The sequence below is a fragment of the Phascolarctos cinereus genome, unplaced genomic scaffold (assembly GCF_003287225.1).
Source record: "Phascolarctos cinereus isolate Bilbo 61053 unplaced genomic scaffold, phaCin_HiC Scaffold_5;HRSCAF=322, whole genome shotgun sequence".
Taxonomy (NCBI): Eukaryota; Metazoa; Chordata; class Mammalia; order Diprotodontia; family Phascolarctidae; genus Phascolarctos; species Phascolarctos cinereus.
In genome coordinates, this window is record NW_027555958.1 from 296,674,090 (window position 1) to 296,698,046 (window position 23,957).

Genomic DNA, 23,957 nt, shown 5'->3' on the forward strand with positions numbered 1-23,957 from the left:
CACACACGCATATGCACGCACACACATTTGCCCCATGCAATTTTCATTTTTGATTTCTTGAAATATAGCTCTGAAAAAACAGGCTTTAAGAAAGTCCATTGTGTTTTAAATGGAGCTACTTGACTATGCCTTTAAACTCAAATCATGCTGAGTTCCATTGAATGGTCAATAATTGCCTCAACCCAAGTGATTTACTATTTAGGTTTTGATGGCTTAGAACAAAGGTTCCCAAACTTATTTGGCCTACCACCCCCTTTTCAAAAAAAAAATTACTCAATGCCCCCTGGAAATACACTTTCTTTAACCCTTTAATTTTTTAAAATTTGGATCATTTCAAAAACATGTGAAAAATTTTCTTTAAATGACATCTTAAATTCAACAATTTATTATAAATTTGTGGGTTTTTTCCTGCATTGAAGTTTTGATGATACAATATTGTGTCATGTAACCATATAGTATTATATTGTACACAAGTCATTACAGGCACATATTCTTGCTGATGCATGCTGGACTTCCCAACAATGTGCAACATGCTGGATTGTCAACACTTGCTTGTTAAGATCTGTCATTAGACTTGACCACTGATTGGTTATAAGTTGCATTTTGTGTATTTATTTGGAAAATAGTGTAATCACTTTAACTGTTACACAACAGATAAAACATGTACAGTTTTTCAAAAATTTTTAAACTTCTCTTTCCTTATGCTTCCACTGCCCCCTTATTTTTATTCAATAGCCCCCCAATTGCACCTGAGGTTACTATCTCCCCCCCTTATCATTCCAGGACCCCTGGGGATGGTATTGCCCACCTTTCAATGAGTGTAAATAGCAATTGTTTTCTGTTCTGGCCAGAAACTCTGAGGGTCTTCTCCCAGACTGATATATTTGTGATGGTAAATTGGGCCATCTTTTGTCTCAATTCTTACCTAGCCCTTAGTCATTGAATGAGTGTGGACTTAGATAAACTGAGATCTGTGAAAGACCTTAATGTAGAAATGCCAGTCATCCACTGCATTCTGGGCTTTTGCTAGTCTCCTTGACCTTTGTCTTGCCACTGGACTCTGATGACTCTGGAGGACAGAGATAGGCTGCTTACTGTTTGAAGCTCTACTTCAATCAAATCCAATTCGTGAGCAAGTCAAGAAGACATCACCCTCATGATGTCATTGGTCCTCTTCAAATGAAGTACCAACAACAACAACAAAAACTATACACACACACATACATATACACTCTATAGTACCAATATAATACTCTATGTATACTATATAATACCTAATTTGTACATGTGTATGTATATATATATATATATATATATAAATAAATGGAAGCGAATCCATTTATATCATATATTATATATACCATATGTAACTTACTATATATACATGTGTGTATGTACAGACATATATATATATATACACATATATATACATATATATGTGTGTGTGTGTATGTATATATATACATATATATATATGTATATATATATATATGCACATATATATATATATATGTATATATATATATGCACATATACTTAAACTAGGTGTATACCATATATACACACATGTGTGTATAGTAAATGTAATGGGGTGATGGAACCTGGACCCTGAATTTTCCCATACATTTCAGCAACCCAGTCCCTGGAGACTTGCCTGAGGCATTTGGCCTTTCCCAGCCCACCTAGATACTCAATAATCCTTTTAACAGCCCTTTCACAGTGGCTCTCTACCCAGCCCAGACCACTTAACTCTTTTCACTACCTGCACCTGGCCTACCCCAGGCTATTTACCATTCCTTAATCCCATTCAGATTTTCTCACTGTCTTTTTTTGTATATAAGTATCAATCTCACTCCCATCAAGCTGCAGATTCTTTAGGAATCTAGCCTGCTGTATTGGTGTTACAATAAACCTTGCTACTCTGACTGAAAGAAGGCTTGAGTTCTTGAATTCTTTCCAGATAGACTCGTCTTGTACCTTGACATTTCGGGGTTCTCAGCAACCCCAAACAACATCAAACGGAAGCAAATCTGTGTGTGTGTGTATAGTATGTACCAAGTTTATATGTATATATGGATAAGTAGGGATATAGATTATATAGTGATCTTCTTGAGGGCAGGGACTGTTTTTACCTTTTTTTTTTTTGCATCCCCAGCACTTAGCATGTATCTGACTCATAGTAAGCCCTTAATAAAACTAGTAAATCTTTGGAATTTGTTGACATTTTATGACATTTGAATTGACATTTTATGTCTGAGAGGAGATAGCAAGAACATAAAACATACCTTAGTGGTTATCGATTATTTCACCAGGGTATGCACAGACATACTTAGCCACTCCCCTAATCCCCTCCCATCCCCCACCACAAACAAGCAACTCAAAGAAATGCTAGCTTATTCAGGTAAGGAGAAGTTGAAAGCTGTACCTTACTGTCCCTAGGGAAAGCCACAGCCTGCCTGAGTGCATCAGTCACATACTGATGAACATGTTAGGAACACTAAGACAAAAACAAAAATTGCAATGGAATGTTCAAAATGTGGCATCTTTAGTATATATATACATCTCCACAAAGAATGATGCCATAAGCTTTATATAATACTTGCTGATGTTTGGCAGGTAGGCCTGCCTATTGCTTGTACTTTGGAGTCTCAGAAGATGGAGAGGATGCAAACACTCACAATGACATCCCTTTGCTGTAAGAGAGGCTGAGGAAAGCCTACCAACTACACACGGTCAGCTCAGAAGAGCTCTGACAGGACCAAACAATGATATAATGGCTGATTTCATTTTCAGGCCATTCAACAAAGAGATAAAGTTTTGCTGAGGAATCTTGGCATTCGAATGACATATACATTAGCAGATCAATGGAAAGCTACTCCATACCAAGTTATTGAAAGATGAGGCAATTTGTCTTTTTATAGAATAGTCCTATAGAGTGATGCGGTCTTGTAAAGCAAATTTACTGCTACCTACTGCCTACAGGACAGTGCATTGGGTTCTCTGATGCGCAGAAGTAAAGACGTAATTGACACTTAGCTCAGTGTAGTCTCAAAGAGACTGCCCTCCAATAATATAAAGACTGTCTGAACCAGACACTGACTCAGAAAGTGACATTTCCAGTGAGGAAGATGTTGCATAATATAATCCAACAACCTTATTTCTGATTGAAGTAAAACTTAACTTAGACAGGAAGAGAGGACTGAACCCAAAAGCATAATATTCTGCCTAGAATTTCAGCTGTTAAAACTTCTAGGGTATACAAACAAACCATAGAGCCTAGAAACACTCATAACTAGCCTAGACTCTCAACATAATTGGTTTTAGGAATGACTATCAATAAGTTCAAGTATAAGAGCAGAAAAAATATCAGGCAGTAGGTGGAAAACTAAGTCTATTAGTCTGTGACCAGACTAATGTGATATTACAGGTGAAACTAGAGAAGTGGTTACATTATCACTAGACAACAATGTTAATGTTTACCTGAATGATTTGTGACTTGTATTTAATTATATATGCATATTGATGCACATGTTAATTATATGGCATGTTCTGAGTTATTCTATTTATTATTTTGCTGTTATTTTTATTTCTTTATTGCTAATGTTATATCTGTACTCTAACAACATTTGGCTGTTGTATTGTTGCTTTATTTTGTATCTATTTTTTGCATGTTGTCTGCTTCACTAGATTGTAAACTTCAAGAGGGCAAGGACTATCTTTTGCCTCATTTTGTATCCCCAGAGCTTAGCACAGTGCCTGGCACATAGTAGGTGCTTAATAAGTGTTTATTGAATTGAATTGAATACACTAAAGGAAATGCCAATTTTCTTCTTTCATAGGACCATTGATGTTATTAGTGCTAGTTTTGCATCACCCCCCCCTTTTTGCTTTTTTTTTTTTTGCTTATGTGCTATGGGTAGGCAAATACTTTCATGATATCTACAAGTAACATTTAGACATTTAGTCTTTGAAGCTAACGGAATGACTTGGCATGAGAGGTAGTAGGTTTTCCCACTCCAATATTTGTTTTAAAAAACACATCCCAAATCACTTATCACAATGCCTGGCACATAGTAGGTACTATATAAATGCTTATTTCCTTCTCCTTGGAGGTCTTTAAATAGAGACTAGACAACCACATGTTGGGTATATTTTAGTGGGGATTACTTTGTTTATGGGTTGAACTCAAAGGAAGGAAATATACATCTTTTTCTTTAATATATTTTATTTTGTTACATATTTCCCAATTACTTAAAAAAGTTTTTAATATCCATTTTAAAAAATTTTGAGTTCCAAATTCTCTCTCCTTCCTAACCCTCCCTCACCCTTGAGAAGGCAAGCAATATGATCTCAATCATACATGTGAAATCATGCAAAACATATTTCCATATTAGCCATGTTGCAAAAGAAAATATACAAAATAAAGAAAGCAAAAAAAATGTGCTTCAATCACACTCGGGGTTCATCAGTTTTCTTTCTGGAGGATAGCATTTTTCTTCATGGAATTGTCTTGGATCATTGTTTTGATCACAGAACCTAAGTCTTTCACAGTTGATCATTGTAACAATATTGTTGCTACCATGTACAATATTCTCCTTTTTCTGCTCACTTCACTTTGTATCAATTCAAATAAGACTTCCCAGGTTTTTCTGAAACCATCCTGCTTGTCATTTCTTATAGCACAATAGTATTCCATTACAATCATATCGTACCACTTTTTCAGCCGTTTCACAATTCATAGGCATCCCTTTAATTTCTATTTCATTGCCACCACAGAAAGAACTGCTACAAACATTTTTGTACAAATAGGTCCTTTAACCTTTTTTTTAATCTCTTTTGGGGTACAGATGTAACAGTGGTATTGCTGGGTCAAAGGTTATCCATAATTTTATATCCCTTTGGTTATGGTTCCAAATTATTCTCTGGAAAGGTTAGACTTGTTCACAACTTTATCAACAGTGAAGTAATGTCCCAATTTTTCTACATCCCCTCCAGCATTTGTCATTTTACTTTTCTGTCATATTAGCCAATCTGATAGGTATGAGCTGCTATGTCTTAATGTTATTTTAATTTGCATCTCTCTAATCAATAGTGATTTAGAACATTTTTATGTGATTATTGTCAGTTTTGATTTATTCTTTTGAAAACTGCCTATTATATCCTCTGAACATTTATCAATAGAAGAATGGCTCACATTTTTTGCAAATTTGGCTCAGTTCCCTATATATTTGAGAAATGAGTCCTTTATCAGAGAAACCTGCTTTAAATCTCACCCCTACCCCCACTTTCCTGCCTTCCTTCTAATTTTGACATAAGTCAAAATTATTAGAAACATTAATTTCATATAATCAAAATCATCCATTTTACTTCCTGTGATCCTCTCTATCTCGTTTGGCCGTAAAGTCTTCCCTTATTCATAGATCTGAGAGGTAAATTTTTCCATGCTCCTCTAATTTACTTATGCTATCACCCTTTACATCTAAATGATTTATCCATTTTGAACTTATTTTGGCATATGGTGTGATGTGTTGGTTTGTGCCTAGTTTCTGCCAAATTGCTTTCCAGTGTTCCCAGAAATTTTTGTCAAATGGTGAGTTCTTGGAAATAAATATTTATACTTAATAAACTACAAATTACAAATAACTATCTTCCAAGCACTGTGCTAAGTGATTTATAAATATTATCTCATTTGATCTTCACAACAACCCTATTATTATCTCTATTTTACAGTTGAGGAAACTGAGGCAAATAGCAGTTAAATGACTTGTCCTGAGTCACACAGCTAGTGAGTATCTAAGACTGGATGTGAACTCAGAACTTCTTCACTTTATAAAATGATTGAGAAGGACATAGTTGCCCTAAATTCCTGGTAGGGTTTTCAGTGCTAGAGGCTAGTATGCTGGTGTGGAATGACAGGAAGAACAAGGAAAATATGGTGGAGATATTTGGATTGTAAACTATGCACAAGATTGGACCTTCATTGCTGACCAAGTACAATCTGGGATGAATTAAGATGTGACCTGTGGCCCCTGGGTCATTAAAAGACAGCCTAACAGTTCCTTCCTGCCTTTCCTCTGCCCACCCATGGGGAAAGCAGTTCCTCCCACTGATAGTAAATCCCTAAGCTTACTACTTTTTCATTTGTTCTCAACTGCTTCTAGCATCTGCTGGCAGATAAGAGGATAAGATGGAAAAGTGTCAGCTCCTTTATTTCACTTTCATGTCTATATTATCTAACTTACCACATAATTGTATGGCCATTAATATTGATCCTGCTTGATTATTGTATGCACAGCTTGAAGGGGGGAGAAATTTTTTTCTTTTAGACAGGAGACATTTGCTCAGCCACAAGTTGAGGGGGATTTGGGTGTTGGAGAGGTAGGTTAGAGACATATAGAGACAGAGAAACAGAGATGAGAGACACAGAAAGGCTGATTTTTTTTTTCTATAAGCCTACCAGGGTACACATGAGTCCCTAGACTAATAGAGATACTTCTAGACCCCAGACTGCCAGTTCAGGCAGCTGCATGCTGAAAGTGGAACAGAAAACAGCTGCTTTAGTCTGAGAGGCTTTGGGTGACTGGTTCCTCTGTACTACAAAACCATGCTAAGGGGAGGGAGAGCTCCCCAAATGTGCCATAATAGGCATGTGGCAGCTCTAGATGAAAGTGCCTGAAGTTATCAGTGTTTGGCTAGGGGCACTCATCCTGGTGAGTACCTCTTGCTTGTTTTTAAAAGAAAATTTAATTGAATCAATTTCCCCCCCCAAATGAGGCCAGAGGAGTGTGACAGAAACATTCACTTTTCATTGCATTATTCCTGGTAAACAAGAAACGACTGGTTATAGAAATACAAGTATCCAAATATTATTCTTTAAAGTGGGTGGGCACCTGGTTCCCTGGACACATTTACTTTGAGAACCACAACCTTCCAGAAGTCTTTGTGTGAATTTAGAAGCTTTAAGCATGCCCAGTTGAACAGGATGGAAGACTTGTGGGAGGAAAGAAGAACAACTGTCTCAGAATGAGTTAGGTATGTAAGGCAGGCAGTTGGTGGCATTGAGGCAGTTTGGAGTTGCTAGGAACCCTGAAATGTTGGGGTACAAGGTCTCATCTGCCTGGAATGAATTCACAAACTCAAACCATCTTCCTGTCAAGGGGCAGTTTATTGTGAAGCCATTAGAATTGGGTTAGATTCTAATGAATCTGAGCTTTGCTGGGGGTGAGATTGATGTTTATATACAAAAAGGACTGTGAAAGGATATGGATGGGATTAAGGAGTGGTAATTAGGCTGGGGTAGGCCAGGTGCAATGCAGAAAGGCTCATTAAGTAAGTTAATTAAGTGATCTAAGTGAGCTTGGGTGCGAGTAGCCTTGGGCTGAGATGCCAGTGATCTGCGGCTACCGAAATGTATGGAAAAATTCAGGCACTGGGTTGCTTTCAAAGACATGGTCTTTTCCTTTTAGGGGTCCAGGTCTCACCACACCATCAGCATGAGAGCCTGGTCTTGTAGAGGTACCCAAGCCCTTATGTTAAGAACTACAATGCCCCAGCAGAGACTGCTTACAGATACTAGTCCTCTGGAACTGAAAACCCTATCAGGAGTTTACAGCAACTGTGTCCCTCTCAATTATTTAATAAATTAATCAACATGTATTTGTTAAGTACCTACTATCTGCCAGACTAGGTACTGAAGATACAAAGACAAAAATAGAACTCAAGGAGCTTATATTTTACTGGGGTAACACTTACACATATTAGTAGATACAAAGTAAACACAAGGTAATTTCCAAGAACATGGAGAAGCACTAGCTGATCAAGAACGGCTGTAGGTGGTGCTTGAACTGAGTTTTGTAGACCAGAGATTCTAAGGGGTGAAGGTAAAGAGGGAATACATTCTTATTTTAGCAAAGGCCTGTTAGTACTAACAACAAGAAAGCCAGTTTGGCTATAACACAGAACACATGAAGGAGAATAATGTGTAACAAAACAGAAAAGGTAGGCTGGGGCCAGATTTGCTGAATGCCAAACAGAACTGTTGTGTATATAATCTTCAAACCATTGGAAGGCACTGGAATTTCTTAAGCAGGAGAATGACATGGTCAGACCTGTACTTTAGGAGTATCATTTTGGTATCTGGCTGCTAGGTGACACAGTGGATGGAGTGCTGGGCCTGGAGACAGGAAGACTCATCTTCCTGAGTTCAAATCTGGCCTCAGATACTTATTAGCTGTGACACTGGGCAAGTCACTTCACCTTCTTTGCTTCAGTTCCTCATTTACAAAATGAGCTGGAGAAGAAAATGGCAAACTACTCCCACATCTTTGCCAAGAAAACTCCAAATGGGGTCATGAAGAGTCAGACATGACTGAAAAAGACAACAACTACAACAAAATTTGTTTGGAGTAGAGATTAGAAAAGGGGAGGTTTTAAGGTAGGGAAAAAACTAATTAGGAGGCTTTTGCAATAGTCTAGGCAAGAGTCAGTAAGGGCCTGAACAGAAGTTGGTGGCTTCTATTAGAGAGAAGGGGCCTAGGCATTCACAGAATTAGAATTTGGGTTAATTTGCTGGGCAGGCAGATCCGCTATTTTTTTCACAAGTGACTTTCGAGGCTAGAAGTTCCTGAGTAGTGGATTTGATTATTAACAGCAGACTTAGTAGTTTCAGAGCAAGGAGCTGAGGTCAGAGCATCTCACATCCTGATTATCACTGAGTAAGTCATTTCTCTTTTCTTGTCCTGGGACCCTTTCTCCTACATCTCTTGAGAAGGCCTAAGGTATATTTCCCCTCAAATTCCCCTCCAAGGATGCCCATCCCCTTGTTGAGTGTGCTAAACGTTGGAAGTCCCCTGTTTCTGTGGTGACAAATTATTTCAGACCAATCCCTGAAGCCAAATTCTCCTTTGGTGGTAAAGAAAAAACTAGGTATTTGGACTGAAAATGTTTCCAAATTTAAAACTGTAGCTTAAAATAGTCCCTTCTTCTTGTAAAATTTCACACCATTCAACTATCATTATCTGGAAAAGGAAAGCTCCAGAACATGTTTTCCCACTGAGTTTTTAAGGGTTAGGATTTGGCCCAGACCTTGCACCTTGAGCTTTCATGCAGCTTACCCCGCCCTGCACGCGACCCCCTTCTAGTTCCCGCTTCCCCCCTTCCCCTCCCTGTCCCTTTTTTTTTTCCCCTGCCGCCTCCCTCGCCCTTCCCTCTCTCAGTCTCTCCATTGGCCTCGTCCTTCTCCTCCCAGGGTACCGGCCAGAGGCTCTGCGGCGCAGGCGCACTAAGGACAGTGCGAGGCAGGCATTGGAAAGGATGGGGCGGGGGCAGAAAAGGGGATGGAAGGGAAAGGGTGGGAGGTGCCACGCGGAGGCGGGGCGGGACGGGACGAGCTCGCGCTCACTGGGCTGACGCCATGACGCCGTGACGCTGGGCCGGTGTCTGTCCGTCTGTGTGTGTGTGAGTGTGCGCGCTCTGCGTGTTTGTATGTGTGTCCGCCCGGCAGGTCCCGGATGTTGCGGACAGTATGAGGTGAGCGCACGGGGACGGGGACCAGCAGCTGTCGCGGCCGCTCTCAGGTGAGTGGGGGGAGGAGAGAGGGGGTTGTCCAGTCGGAGGGGGGGCGCGCCTTCCTAAGGGGCTGACCAGACCCCCCCCCAACATACATACATACACACACCCTTCTCTAACCCACACTCGGACGATGGCGTGAATTTGGCGGCTCTTCAGTTATCCATCCTTTCCCTCCACTCTGGCATTGAATTCATGGACACTCTTCTCCGTCCCCTTCCCCCCATTCACTCCCTTTGCCCCATCCCCCCCCATGCCAAATAGTGAGCTGTCGCCGGAGGCGAGGGGAGAAAACAATACGCATGCGCGAGCGCAACCAAGGCGGGGTATGTGTTCGTTCGCTGTCTTAGGGGCGCATGCGCAGCACCGTGCTGCAGGGACCTGCTGGATAAAGATCTTTACCCCACGTCGTCAGACTGTGGCTCAACCTGCTTGCTGCCAGATAGTGAGCTGCTGCTCCTACTTCCAAAGAAGAGAAGTTGGGTCATTTGAGGTGGTCCAGGGCCTAAGCGTTAGTTCGCCCCTGGTGCTGCAGCAGAGACCTCCGGGGTTTTACGGGTCCTAGGGGCCAAGTCTTCTCCACTACCTGGTCTTACCTGCCATTGCAGTTGCTCGTTGTGGGATCACCTCCCCGCCAACAAAAGGCTACACCTTTTGAAGTCATTAGTCTGAATATTGCAAACGCTCTGTATAGTACAGCTGGATGCAGCTCTAGGTGACCGGTTTCAGAAGGGGGGCCAGCCTGTCTCCTCTAGGAACGAGGTTCTGATGGTTATGAATCATGACACTTATGAATTGGGTTTTCCCCTGATATAAAGTGCTTTCCTTTCTGTCTAAACACAAAGAGTGTGGCGTAATGGTTAGAACAGGAACTACGAGTCAGGCCATCTGAGCTCTCATTCCTGTTTTGACACTGAGGAATCTGCATATAAGACTTCTCTTTTAGTAGCACATTGTTGATGCTTAATACATATGAAATGATGAAGCAATTAGAGGTTATTCATTGAAAGTCTTTTGTTTTGGTTTCATTTTAAATTGAGGAAATAATGTTTTTTTCCTCTTGTAGATTAGAGATTAAAATAGTCAAGTCTCGGTGGCCTAATTGTACAGTTGGGGAATCATCAAGGCCCCTTCTTTCTGCTTGGCCATTGCACTGCTTTTTTCACTGCCATAAAGTAGAGTTGGGCAGTGAGAGAGGTAAAGTAGATGAAACTGAAACTGTCAGTGTCAGCTTCTTAGCAGTTCCCAGTAAAAAGGTTAATGAAAATGAAGATTGGAACTATTGGCTGAAATGATTGGGAGGAGGGTAGGGCATTCTTGGTGAGTTTTAGTTATCCGTGTTAACTTTTCTCTCTCATCTGAGTTAACCTTTAGCCATATTTTCAGTCCCTTACATATTTTGCCTCTTCCCTGCCTCTCCTGTTGTCCATTTCTTTAGTATTCACTTGAAGGTAGTAGAGAGACTGTTTGCCCTATTCTAGACTCTGAAAACCTAATCACTATATTCTTGGGCCTTGTGGCATATTGTTTTCTAACTTTTCTGTGTAACCTTCCCTGGTCTTTGCACAGTTGACCTCCCTTTAGTATTGTTACCTATCACCATGGTTACAGTTAGAACTGAAAGGTAAAGTCAGAAAAGCTGAGGGCTTCCTGGTAGAAACATTACTTGGTGGTGGCAAACATTCCATCATCCATGAGAGAGAGCTTGGGAAAAGCACCTTCTTTCCATGTAAAGACTGAGGGATTTACATTGTGCCGTCTCCAAAGACAGTGTAGGAGAGGATGGTATCAGAAATTTGCTTCCCTTTAAATGGAACTTTCTTAGAGAGGTCTGTATGATACTTGATGATATTTGATGTCAGCCTTCTACAGACTTACATCATAATGGTAATAACTTTAAATGAAAGGATAGCTATGAACCACAGTGGAGAGGTATTAAACAATCCTTTGCAGGGTTTTTTCAAGTGCCTGGTTCTTTAAGTTGATCACACACACACACACACACACACACACACACACACACCACTATACATGTACATATGAAAACTTTTATCTAAATTTTCCAAGTGCTTTCTGCAGCTTGTTTTATCTAATATTTCTGGAGTTGTTAAAGTTCATAGTACCCTGGATTTGTAGATAAATATTATCGTTGCTTTGCAGATGGGGAGACTGAAGCAAAAACAGATAATAAAGTCATCTGCCCTGGATCACACAAGTCTTTGACAGAGTTGGGAAGATATTACAGATGTCCTGAATTCCAGTTCCTCGCTATAACGTCTACACTGTGGTTCCTCCATGTAAATTCTTGTAAGACTGACTCTAATGTCTACAATAACAAATTTTGGGTAATAGAAATTTATAATCATTTTAATAAAGGCAGTCATAGTTGGGTTGTGAATTAGAAAAGCTTAGACTGGTTAAACAAACATTTATTGACTGTTTGTATGCAGAGTACCGTTCCAAGTGTTGTAGAGGGACACAGTGGGACAAGTTGGTATAAATCTTTGCCTTTAAGAAACTTATAGTCTGCTTATGAGAGGCAGACATACTGAATTTTGGAGCAGATGAGAACAATTACAGAGCAACAAGGCAAAATAATAAGACTATACAATTACTGAAGGAAAACAGTGAAGGAATAATTACAAAGTATCACTGTTCATCTCTGAGCTTCCTGAATTAAGTGAATTGTGTTTGTTCCAGTTTTTAAGGAGGTGATGAGCTTAGGTTGATGTAAACAGTGTGGATGTTGGTATTATGAAGTTACAGAAGCAGGAATTAGCAAATTTTGCATGTGGGGAATTGACTGTAGGAATTGTTAGAGAAGTATGGGGAAAATAATTGTTGGAGATTTTTGACTGAGAAATGTAGATTTAATACTATGGGCAATATGGAACTCCTTTAGCTTTGAGTCATTGGATGACTTGATGAAAATGGTTTTTGATAAATGTATTTTTTGAAAATAGATTTTATTGATATTTTTGTTTTTACATTGCTTGGTTTCCCCTAAATTCTCCCCCCAACCCCTCAGAGACCTACTCCTTATACCAGAGATTTTTTTTTAAGTAAAAGAGAAAGAAAAAAAATTGGCAAAACCAGTCAATATATTGAAAGAACGTAGCATGACATTTAGTGTTCCATACCTGTGGCCGCCCCTCTCATCTTCTTACATACAGCCACCCCCATCCCCACATACCCACACCCCTTTTGCATAGGTGTGAAGAGAAATGTTTGCTCATAGATCTTCTTTGGGACTAAGATTGTTCTTTACAATTTCACAGTATTCATTTTGATTGTTTGATTGTGGTTGTTCTTGAGGAAGAGATATTCTGAGTGTAAGATAAATTGGAATAGAGGGATTGGACAGGAGAGAGACTTAAAACAAGGAGATCAACTAGTAGGAAAAAATATTGGAATGAAGTATTGAGGGCCTGAATTAGGGTAGTTGTTATAGAAATGAAGGGAGGATTATGAAGGCATTTTTAAAAAAAATAATTATTTTTATTTATTTGGTTAAATATTTCACAATTACATGTAAAAAGATTTTTCACATTCATTTTTTAAAAATTTGAGTTCCAAATTCTTTTCCTCCCTTTTGCCCCTCCTCTTCTTTGAGAAGGCAATTTGATATTGATTATACATATGAAGTCATGCAAAACATTTCCATATTAGTCATGTTGTTTTAAAAAAAACCCCACAAAATAAAATAATGGAAGTAAATAAAGAAAAAGATGCTTTACTCTTTATTCAGAGTTCATCAGTTCTATCCCTGGAGGTGGATGGCATCTTTCATCATGGGTAGGAAGACATTTTTTAAGAAAGAAATGAGAAGGCTTAATGTTAGTGATTGAATATGGAAAGGAGAAGCAGCATTAAAATGACTCCTGAGTTTTTGGCTTAGAACACTGGGAGGACCAGACAATAACTAGGAAGTATGGAAGAGGTAGTGGTTTTGAGAGAGATTATGAACGTTTCTGCATATTAAGTTTCAGGTATAATTAGGATATTCAAGTAGGTAACTGAAGATGTGGGTCTAAAGAAGACATATATCAGTATAAGATGTTGGTTGAAACCATGAAAGTCAGTGAATTGTCCTTGAGGAGAAGAGCAGGGGGTCAAGGATTGAGCTTTGGGGCAGTAATCAAGTTCAAGGACAAGAATAATCACTGATGAAGACAAGAAAAGTATTTTTGGGGGTAGTATCAGGAGGGCTCTGTGTTAGAGTCAGAGGAAAGAGAATGTTTCAAGAAGGAAGGGAGTGGGCAACATTGTCAAAGGCAGCTGATGCATTTTAAAAGATGTCATTATTAAAAGATAATGTCAGTTTTTCTCCTGTTTCTTTTTACATAAAAAATGCAACATGTCTCGTCACTAAGTAAGCATATTGATTTACTGTTGAAAATTATTTTAGTGGAAAATTTTGCTCAGGGTGGTAATAATGAACAGTCTTGTGCAAGATAACAGTGTAAGCTGAAAAATTAAGGTTTAAAATTGTTTGTATTTAGGATGTAAGTCTGATGGACCTTTGAATGGTTTTCATTCTTATTTGAGGAATGAGATAATATTTGTTCAGAGTGTGCTACTGTATATATGGTGATGGAATTTCTAAAACCAAATACTAAAATTAAAGAGAGGGACTTGTTCTTGGCACATATTTCTGTTAAGTGTTTAACTCATCTCTATGCAGCTAAAATGATATTTTGGACTATAAAGCTCATAGATTCTCTGTACTAAGTCTTGAAATAATGACATCTTAAGAAAAGTATTATTTTCCCCTGTTCCTGTCCAGGTATCCTTTCCCCCTCTTCCCTTCCTCCTTTTCAATTTTACAAGGTTTAATTCAAAAATGGCAGGAAAATCTTGCATGTCTTTTAGAAAGTAACATTGGTATGTTCTGAGAGGAAAGCTATTTCTGATGAAATTTAAAGATCTATAATGTGTTTGGAAGCTTTGGGGAAAAGGGAAGAGCAGGGGATAGTGGTATATGTTTTGGATCCTTATAAAAACAGCTGTGTGTGTATCTGCAGAAGTGTGTAGTTTCTGTATTTCTGTCTCTTTTCCCTTTCTACACAGCTGGGATGTTATATAAGATTATGCTGTCATAAGGTTTTTTTTAAAAATACCAATAGTAGATTGTCCTCATGAAGAAGGAATGAAATTGAAATTATTCTTAATTAGGAATTATATATAGGCCATAAGCTCTCGTGTATATTCTCCTTGATCTGGTGTTTGGAACAGTCCTGAATGTTTACCAATTTCTAGTACATACTGTGTGGAATCAGAAAATTTTGGTGTATCCAAGTTGGATTCTGAAAATTCATCACACTTTGGAAGATAATAAGCACAACTGAGCCTACAGTGAATTTCTGTGTATTGTTGCTATTAGAGTGATGAGATTGCCCTGGACCTTGGCTTAATCTGTTGTACAGACTTCGTATATGCAGTAGTCATAATTTAGGTGGTTTCTCCAACTTAATCTGAAATACAGACATGTCTATATGATAATGAGCCATATTATTACAGAATTTTACTGTCTATGGTCTGTGACTCATCTTTGCTTATTTGGCCATTTCATTGTTTTACTTCTAGGCTAACTAAGGTTTTTTGCATCCTAGTTTCATAACAGTATTAGTCTCATGTTAAAATCCTATGTATTTTCAAGCATCCTTGAGCTTTCCTCTTTGTTTTAGAGGCTAAGAGGAAATACTGTGGGAATTCTCTTAATACTACGTGTTTAATAATAAGATTGAATTAACGCAGTACTTCATCAAAAATAATGCTTGAGGGAGATAATTCTGAATATCTCTACTTCTCTGTCTTCTTTTTGTTGTTGTTGTTGTTGTTTTTTAGAAAGCTCTCAGTACAGGAAAACAGTTCCAAAACACAGACTCTTTAGGGAAAGCTTTAGACCTTCATTTCTCTAGGACAAATATTTAAATAAAACTGACAGGAGTGGCCCAGCTTCTGTGTGGCAGAGCTGGTAACACAGCCTTGGGAAGGTTGGGTTAAGTTAAATGCTAACCTCATAGTGGGAATTAAACATTCAAACATTAACCCTTACCTGGGATTGCAACCTGTTAGTCTCTTAGCTGCTGCTTTTGAAGGGCATTAACTGCTTTTTGCTGGCATAATTTTAATTGTACTAGTTGTCTTAAGAAAGGGCATAAAGTATTTCTATGCAAACCTTGAATTACTCATGTGGTTTTTAATGTCTACCATTCCTTAGGTTGTGTTCTATGTGATATTCATTCCTTTGTATTTAGAAGTGGCTAGGACATTAACAGCCATGCAGAATTGTGCTTTTGATTAGGATAACATCTTGTATATAGAAAAATGTAGGAATCAGTTTATTCTTTTTCTTCTGGCTGTAGTACATTCCATTTTAGATGCTGTTTGTGTTTTACTTCAGTTGAATAAGAAAACTCAATTCAAACAAAAACATGACCAGATATATGTATTAAATTTTCATCTTATTATGAACTTGACAAAGGTAACTATATGTGTGTGTATCCACATGTGTACATACACATATAGACCTAGTGTCTTAAATTAGTAATTAGACCATATTGGCAGATTTTAATGAAAATGTTTATACTATAAAAGGTGCTCATACGTGATATTGGCTCCAATCGCAAATTAACCCTTGAACTAGAAACTTCTCATGAAATCAGGCTGTTGTTCTGACTGAGCCTCAAAATCCCAACAGATATTCAGTCATCAGCATTGTTGTAGTGTTGCCTTTTTTTTTAATTTCTAAATTTTTTTATAATTTATTTTGATTTATCAGCAATCACCTCCATATGCTTTTGAGTTTCAAATTTTTCTCCCTCTTCTTCCCCACTACGGTGCACAACCTGATATAGGCTATACATTTACATTCCTATTAAACCTATTTTCACATTAGTGATGTTGTAAGTAAGAATTAGAACTAATAGGAGGAACCACCAGAAAGAGGAAACAAAACTCAACAAAAGAAAAAAAATAGCCAATAGTATGGTTCGATCTGCATTCAAACTCCATAGTTCTTTCTTTGGATGTGGATAGCATTTTCCATCACGAGGCCTTTGGAGATGTCTTAGATCCTTGTATTGCTGGGAAGTGTTAAGTTTATCCATATTAGTCATCGTACAATGTAGCTATCATTGTGTACAACATTCTCTTAGTTCTGCTCACTTCACTCAGCATCAGACCATACAAGTCTTTCCAGGTTTTTCTGAAGTCTACCTGTTCATCATTTCTTCTAGCACAATAATATTCCATTATATTCGTATACCACAACTTATTCAGCCATTCCCCAGTTGATGGGCATCCTCTCAATTTCCAATTCTTTGCCACCACAAAAAGAGCTGCTATATTTTTGTACACGTGGGTCCTTTTCCCATTTGTATGATCTCTTTGGGATATAGCCCTAGAGGTGCTATTGCTGGGTCAAAGGGTAGTGTTGCCTTTTTGCAGTGGCATGCCATCCCAATGCAGTATAGGACAGTCTTTTTTCTTATACTTGTGTCTGGGGAGAAGGGTAACACCATTGTTAAAGGGGCTGTGCCTCTTTGGCATTTTTTAGTAAGACTTTACTTCATTATTAAGGAAGAGCTCAGAAATGCAGACCAGGAGTCAGGAAGCCCTGAGTGCAGAATGGGCCTCAGATACCTCCTAGCTGTGTGGCCCTGGGCAAGTAATTTCATCTTTGTTTGCCTCAGTTTCCTCATTTATTTTAAAAAAAATGGGGATAATAATAGCTCCTACCTCCCAGGGTTGTTGTAAGGATCAAATGAGATAATAATTTTAAGACACTTAGCACAATGCCTGGCACATAGTACATTTTATATGTGTGTGTGTGTATGACGCCATCATCGTCATTGTTATCATCATCGTTGTCATTAAAAAAGCATGACAGGTTTTGACTAATGAAGTAGAACATCTCGTCAGGAATTAAAGTCATCCTCCAAACACCAAAATTTAGGTTCTCCTAATTGCTTTTCAAACATTCTTGAGAGTTGGGTGATAATCTCAAAATGGCATCTGCCTTAATAAAATTAAGCTAATGAAATGTATATTATAGTAGCAGCAGATACAGATTTTAAAATCTTTGGCAGTTATGCATAAGTTTGAAATCTGGGCCCTTTTGAGCAGAAATTTTTATTTTTTTCTCTACCTCCAGAGGTGAAAAGGGGTCAGTAGTCTGGCAGAGAATCTCATTCTTATGACTTGGTGCTGTGTATTCTAGCAGGAACCCTTTTGATGGCAGACCTCTGGAGTGGCTCTTGGGGAACACACCCTTCCTAGAGCAAAGCAAATCAATTTTCTACAGACAGGGGAAAAAGTAGGGAAAGGCTTTTTTATGGATATTTGGCTTCACATAGGAACTCCATTATTATCCATTTAACAAACATTAAGTGCTAGGTGGTTAGGCTTTTCTTAAATAAGTTAATTTCCCGGTATCCTTTCACTTCTTATTAGAAAGCCATCCATGTGGAGAAAAAATTCTCGACTTAAGCAAAATTGAAAGAATATTGCATTTGAAAGCAGTGGTTTGATACCCAGCTCTGCCATTGCCTGCCACCATTACCTGCAAATCAACCTCTGTGGTCCCCAGTTTCCTCACTTTTATTTATTTATTTATTTTTACTTTTTTTGAGGGGGCGCGAGGCACTGGGGTGAAGTGACTTGCCTGGGGTCACACAGCCAGTAAGTCTCAAGTATCTGAGGCCAGATTTGAACTCAGGAATTCTCAAATCCAGGACCTGTGTTCTATCCACTGTGCCATCTAGCTGCCCTGAGTTTCCTCACTTTTAAAATGAGGAGTTGGATTGCATGACCTCCAAGGTCCCTTTTAGCTTTGTATCTATTGTGATTTCCTGAGTGTAGCGTAAAAGCCTTAAGGGAATGAAGTACATATTGACATTTAAAAATGCTTAAGAACAGCTGACTATTCAATCATTTCCTTTCTTGTTATTAGTAATACCATAGGTTTCTCACCATACATAAAATAGACGTGTTTTTTAAAGTTGTATGTTTACAAAATACTTGTAAATCAGATTTTAAATGAGCAAGCTCAAGATTTAAAGGATTTCTGAAGTAAATTAGACAATAGATGTTTATCAAGTGCCTCAAATAGATATAAGACACTATCTCTACCCTTAAGGAACTTGGAGTCCAGTGGGAGTTACAAGACATACACACACACACACACACACACACACACACACACACACACACACACACGAAAAGAATAATTAACAATTCGTCAGTTTTTGATAACTGCCAAATGAGTGGTTCAGACAAAAGAATTCGAATAAGTAGGAAGGGAAAGATCAGTGGGTCAGGGTAATTATAGAAGGCTTCTTGGAAAAAATAAGACTTGAGAGGGACCTTGTAGGATATGTTGTCTTCAGGGAAGAGTTCAGAGGTGGAGAGCAGAGGGCAGGGAGACAGGGAATAGCAGAAATGAGAAGTAAAGAAGCAGGAATGACCCAGATTTTTTGTTGGGGAGCAGTGAATGAGTAGTCTAGTAGTCTGTTGGTGTAGAATGTTCTTACAAAAGCAAAATGAAAAATAAAATTGAAAAGATAGCTTGGAGCCAGTTTGTGGAGGCTTTTGAATGTGAGACTAAAGAGTTTGGAAAGTAAAGGGAAAGGAAAAGAGAGGCTTTGATTAGTCCTTGAAGGTTTTAGGGGAATGATGTTGAAAATAATGTTTTATTTAAAGTAGCATACAGAATGCATTGCATTCAGGGAGACTAGTTAAAAAGCTATTGAATAGTCTGTGTGGGGTTTATTATGGCTCTCAGGGTGGTGACAGAAGGAATGAAAAAGACAAATTCAAGGAATATTTGTAAGAATGAATTTGACTTTTGGAGACTGATCAAGTAGAGGTGAAGAGAGGGAGAATTCAAAGATCTCAGCTTTAAGACTGGACAACTTGTTACATTGGTGTCATTCACAAAAATTAATATGTGATCAGAAGGTTGTTTTTTTTTTGGTGGAGTAAGGATGATAAGTTTAGTTTTCAGCATCATGAGTTTGAGAGATGGTGGTACATGCAAGTGAACAATTATCTACTGGTAATTCTAGATGTGGAATTAGAAGTTAGGAAGAAAGATCAGGGTATTAGTCTTATAGATCTGAGATATTTGCCCAGAAGACTTGGAGAATGCATGAGATCCTTTAGCAGATATAGAAAGAGATGAAAAGATGGTTGAGAACTGAACCTTAGGATATGCTCACATTTTAGGGGCTAGAGGAATTAGGGAAGGTGACTGAAGAAGTGGTGAGGGTACTAGAAAGATAATTAGGAAAGTAATGTTATGAAAACCAAAAAAACCAGAAAAATCAGAAAGGACTAACATAAAGAAAAAGCTATTGCATATTTCAATATGAAGAGAACAGTTTTACAATAATATTTAGATGAATTGGAGATGAGGAAATGGAAGAAGCTCAGGAGGTATTTAGCAGTAAGATGAAAAGGAGTAGATTTTTTTTAAAGTAAAGAATTCTTTTTTAATATAAATAATAACTGATTAATTTTTTGCACTTATAAATTCAGATTACTTAGTATATTAAATTTAAGGTACCACTATTATAGTGAAATATATTTTAATGATTCTGTTGGGCATCAAACTAACAGGGTATAATTTTATGGTATATGGTTATAATTACATTTCAGAGGATGGATTCTTACCTTCAGTGTATTTGTGAAATAAAGGCCCATGTTATACCACAGATTTGTAGGTGCCCTGTATATGCGCTACTTCAAACAAATATATTTTTAAAAAATAAAAGTTTTAGTTGCAGTGATTCTTTGTTTTACTAAAGGATTTACATTAGGGTCCCTTTAAACCAAGAGTTCTTAACCTTTCTTGTGTCATGGATCCCTTTAGCAGTGTAATGAAGCCAAATGACCCTTTTAAAAAATGTTTTTAAATGAATAAAATAAAATATGCACAATTAGAAAGGAAACCAATTATATTAAAATACAGTTATGAAAATATTTTTTAAAAAACAAGTTCATGGACCCCAGTTTAAGAACCTCTGCTTTAAATAGTAAGTTCATTTAGTACCTTTAAAACATTCTGTCTATAAAAGTTTTATATAACCTTTCATAGAATCATAAATTTTGAAAGGAATTATAGCTAGAAGGGACCTCTGAAGCCATGTAATCTAATCTCTTTATTTTACAGAGGAAGAAACTGAGGCCCAAGGAGTCTAAGTAACTTGAAGTTAGTATCAGTGAAGGATTTGAAACTAGTTAATTTCTTGAACCCAGGTTTTCCTACATCAGAGTCAGTGTTCTTTCCCTTGTACTACACTGCTCAAGAACATATTCATCATGTAAAGTAAGGTACACAAACCTTCAGTCATAGTTTTCTACTTTTAGCCCTTCAAAGGCTTGATAGTATTCTCCATAAATCTTTTTATGGGTCTGAGAAAATACTCTGAGGGCTGGGGAGTAGGGAGCTGAATTTGTTTACTTTCTTGTAATGTCTATAAAATATGTTGTCCCACAGCTGTAGGACCTCATAGAATCCTTCTAAGATAGAAAAAAAAAATTAATTGAAGAGGGAGTGATCCAGGTTGCTGGGGAGGCTCACAAGTCATTCTTCAGATTCAGAGTCACATGACCAATAAGATGGAGGACTAGATATTTTCTTTGATCCTTATGACCTCTCAGCCCTGTCTAAAATAGGAATTATATGCAAGAGATAAAGCAGTTTCCTCTGTCTTGGACACCAAGAACCCAACTGAGGTTAAAAACCTGATGATCTAACAATAGAGAAAGCTGTTGATCCCTAAACCCTAATGTGCTCACTGAGTACCCCCTATTCCACTGCCACCAAACTGCAAGCTTGTAACAAAACTCAGCTCTAATCTGTCCTCCTTTCCTTACCCTTACCCCATTGCTTCAGAGACCCAAATGTAGAAGAATGATAAGGCTGCTTGGCAGTACTCTGCCACAATAGAAATCAGCCAGAGAATGGAGAAACAGAAATATGGAGGAGATTCCAGCAGGATGTGGGACGGTTGTGGGGGAGGGGTCATTCCACTACTTCTGCATGCAAGAACCCATCATCTAGCTGGGGCCAGATCTACTCCCTACAGGTCACTTGGGGCAGAGGTAGAGGCTGGGTGAAATGCCCAGCCTGAGAAGAAGTTGAGATGGCTTTGAGATCCAGCCTCCAGTGAAACCACAATCAAAGGTGACTGAGTCAGCAAATGAGCAATAGGAGGGGGGAAAAAAGGAAAAAAAGACCAAAATTATTGAAGTTTTCAGGAGGAAAACTAAGACCTTGAACAAAAGAACCAGTGTGGAAGATAATAATAGAAGAGAATATGGCTTCCAGATCAGATACAGGGTTCAGTCATTTATGAATAAATATTATAAGATAAAGGAAAATGAATTAATGCCTTATAAGGCAGAGAGGACCCTGTGGGTTTTGAAGAAAACATGACTCCCCAACAAGATGTTCCCAGATGGTTTAAAAATGAAATAAGAATTGTGAATACAGAATTTATGACTTGCAGAGCAGAGATAATTGGCAGAAGAGAAAAACTTAAATCTGTAGTGCTAAGTTTTACCAAAGTAACAAAAGAAAGAATATATGATTGGGAATGCAAATACTTAGAAGTGAAGGACAGTCTGGAAGAAGAGAAGCAAAAAGCAACAATATTAAAAGAAAGCATAATCTCCATACAACAAGACAGTTATCTTAAAGACAAGATGTATGTAGACAGCTTAAAGATTACAGGTCTCTCAGAAGAACATGTCAAGTCAAAAAACCCTGAATACCATAATGCAAGAACAATACTAGGAAACTGTCCACAGCTTCTGACAAGAGAAAACAACCAACTGAAAGAATCTATAGATCGCCTCCAGAAACAACAAACAGATCTGTGCTGCAAACTTCAAAACAGAGTGGTTAAACTGAACAATTTTGCTGACAGATGATAAGTTCTGTAAATGAACTGGAGAAACACTTTCAAATATAAAGGAAAGGAAATTCAAATGACAAGATTATTCTGCACCCATCAGAAATGGCATGAGGACGTAGAACAATATGATCCAAAGAGCAAAGAAACTCAAGGTGCAACCCAGGGTGACTTACCCTGCAAAACTGGGCCTATCCATTAGTGAAAAAAAGGTGCATGTTCAATAAAAAAGATGCGTTTGAAACATTCCTAGTAAGTGAACCAGACTTGAAGAAAGTATTTGCTTCTTAAACATTCTAGACAACAGAAATATAAGAAGAGTAAACAAATACAGCAACCAAAGACAACATAATACTTCAACAGAGACTATTAAATTGTTTCTTTCTAAATGCACATAAGGAGACCTGAGTGAAAGCAGAAGGTCAAACAGAAATGATGGTGGAGAAACAGTACTGAGACAGTATGGACTAAACTTTATAACACTCTGCCTACAGGTGAATCAGTATTTTTTTGGTTGGACTAAATAACAGAATGGGAGGGTGCATAAAATGGGAGAAGGGAGAAAGAAGATAGAGGAGAACATGTGACATGCCCTAATTAAAGTGAAGGGTAACAGTGAGGGAAAATATCTCTTGTAGTCTCTCAGGAAGAAGAGTTTATAGGAGAATGGATGAGGAGGCAAAGGGGGAAGGATTGTGGTAGCATTAAAAAATAATGGTACTACTAAAGTTAGTTTACACTTTTAATGCTATACCAATCAAATTATCAAAGGAAAACTTTATAGAGTTTGATTAAAGAACATTATTAAAGATAATTTGGAAAAACAAATCTGTATTATCAAGGGAAATGATGGAAAAGAGATAGGGATGAAGGGGGAATAGCACTTCTAGATGGCTAACTGTATTATAAAGCAGCTGTCATTAAAATCATTTGGTACTGGTTAAAAAACAAAACAAAACAAAAACAGGTAGCTCAATGGAACAGACTGGACAAAGGAGAATTAGAAAGAGGGGAACTCAATGACCCAGTGTTCAATAAAGCAGAAAACAAATTAGGAAACTGTTGGGAAAACTGGAAAGCACTCTGGCAGAAAATAGGCTTGGACTAACACCTTATACCATAATCTCCAATACATTCTAAATAGATGTGTGACCTTAATACTAAAAGATCGTATCATAAAAAAAATTAGAAGAGTAGATAATATATTTCTTTTTTTGTTTTTTGGTTAGGCAGTGGGGTTAAGTGACTTGCCCAGGGTCACACAGCTGGTAGGTGTTATGTGTCTGAGGCCAGATTTGAACTCAGTTCCTCCTGAATCCAGGGCCAGTGCTCTATCCACTGCACCACCTAGTTACCCCAATAATATGTTTCTCACAGTTTTGGGTACTAGAAGTATTCTTAACCAAACAAAGGATAGAGGCAATTACAAAAGATAAAATAGATAACTTTAATTGCATGAAGTTGAAA

At 37.9% G+C, this 23,957-nt stretch overlaps 1 protein-coding gene across 3 annotated transcripts in view; it reads left to right on the forward strand.

The window, feature by feature from the left end:
- The first annotated feature begins 9,409 nt into the window (after positions 1-9,409).
- The window catches only part of SPOP (speckle type BTB/POZ protein), a 74,147-nt gene continuing 59,599 nt past the window's right edge, over positions 9,410-23,957 (forward strand). For 2 of the 3 annotated variants that reach the window (XM_020997376.2, XM_020997374.2), the window contains exons 1-2: positions 9,410-9,575; positions 11,728-11,874. The gene's annotated coding sequence lies outside the window, so the exon portion shown is untranslated. Of the gene's footprint in view, positions 9,576-11,727; positions 11,913-23,957 lie in introns of all 3 variants that reach the window. The other variant, XM_020997375.2, reaches the window with a different exon arrangement.